The 1697-nt window shown below is 45.7% G+C and overlaps 1 protein-coding gene across 1 annotated transcript in view; it reads right to left on the reverse strand.

Moving 5' to 3' along the window:
- The window catches only part of dapk1 (death-associated protein kinase 1), a gene marked incomplete in the record, with an annotated part of 66706 nt that overhangs the window by 38580 nt on the left and 26429 nt on the right, over positions 1–1697 (reverse strand).

Here is a 1697-nt window from a genome sequence, read left to right on the forward strand (position 1 = left end):
TTCGAGCTCTTGTGTAACATTTAAGCATTTAAAACAAACTTCCTGGTTCATATTTGATCCTGTATCAGCAGCAGCTGAACACCGACAGACGTCTCGTCACCATCAGCGGCTCAAAGTGCGTCGTGAAAACGAGACGGATCGAAGACTTCAGGGAAACTTAAGTGTTTTCTGCTGAAATATTTGGCTTGTATGTGAACTCTATACTCTCACACCATCACTTATGGAGGCGCTGGTGTGGCTTCTGTGGGAGCCTGGTGTGTTTCTCCTCTGAACTCTCATACGTTCGAGCTGCGACACCCAACAGAGGAAGCTCGAGGACAGAAACGTCTCCTGCTTCACTCACTCGTTAATAACGCCCACAGATAACCGACCTCCACTTCCTCTGACAGACTCACAACATCTGCACTTCAACAACACAAAGAAAAAAGCATGAATTTTCCGTATTTGTCCTTCATGAGGTTAACTACGTCATTACGTAGTGAAAATAAAGTGAGCAGTGAACATGTGGGATACTGTGTGTGATGGAGGCAGAGGATAGATGGATGGAGCAGAGGTGGAGGTCTTTAGAATGACCCGAGGGCAAAGGTGGCTCAGCTGACACGCGTCCCTGACAGGTGAGAACCTCCTGAAACACGACGTGTCTGAGGAGGGAGACGGCGGCTCTCAGACCGTCCACTTACAAAGTGCCTCCGACAGTCTTACAGGTTTAAAGACGCGACTTCTTCTAAACTTCTTCTGAACTTATGAGCTTAGATTTAAAAAGGCCTCAGAGAGGAGATAAACGGCTACTTAGGGTGGAGAATTCGAACATGAACCGAGGCGTCACTATTTTTAAACCCGTGAATGTTCTCAGTAAACTGATTATATGCTAATGAGAGTTTTCCCCTGATTTTACTGCTGAACCTGTAATTTCACAGCCCATGAACAGAGACCAATCAGGAGCAGAGAGGCTGCGTTTCCTGCTTTGGGAACGAGGAAACATGAAAACTGGAAAACAACAGCTAATCTCATTCTGCTGTTATTAACATGTCCTAACATCTTTAACAGCCTAAAGAACATAAACAACAGAGATACACGACATGGAAAAGAGATTATTTGTTGCCATAGTTACGCGGTCTGCCCGCTCACTATCGGCGTGGAGACGAGGTCGCGGCGAACCACAACAAACACGGTGCCATTATTTCAGACGCGATCAGCGGGCAGGAATGCCGTCGGGCGACTATCTGCAGCGCGGCGACCTTATTGTTGAGGCGCAGAGTAATGGTGAATAATGGTGCATAGTTGGATTACAAACACTGCTGATGTTTGAAGTAAGCGTGTAAAACTGGTTTAACTGGTGGGAAACAGTTACCGTCACGGTTTCTATCAGCCGTCTGTTTGGAGACAAACCGGCTCCTGCAGGACGTTTATCAGAGGAGGAGCAAGTCTGGTCGGGCGTTTGGCTTTTTTTAAATGCTTTAAACATCTGATGAATGAATCCCTCTGATCTGCTCTTCACGTGTTTCACGTGTTCTGATTTGAACCTTTCTGACGCCGAATCTTCTTTATTTGTTTACTTTGTTGATGTTTTTGGACCTTTTGTGGTTTTAAATGTAATTACACATTTTTTTTGACAAACAGAAGACAAACTCACAGCTCCAGGATCAGGATGACCTCCGCCTTGTTTTCAAAGACTTCGTGCAGCGCGATGACGTTCG

Source organism: Haplochromis burtoni, unplaced genomic scaffold, assembly GCF_018398535.1.
Source record: "Haplochromis burtoni strain Fernald_Lab_line unplaced genomic scaffold, NCSU_Asbu1 Contig_43, whole genome shotgun sequence".
NCBI lineage: Eukaryota > Metazoa > Chordata > Actinopteri > Cichliformes > Cichlidae > Haplochromis > Haplochromis burtoni.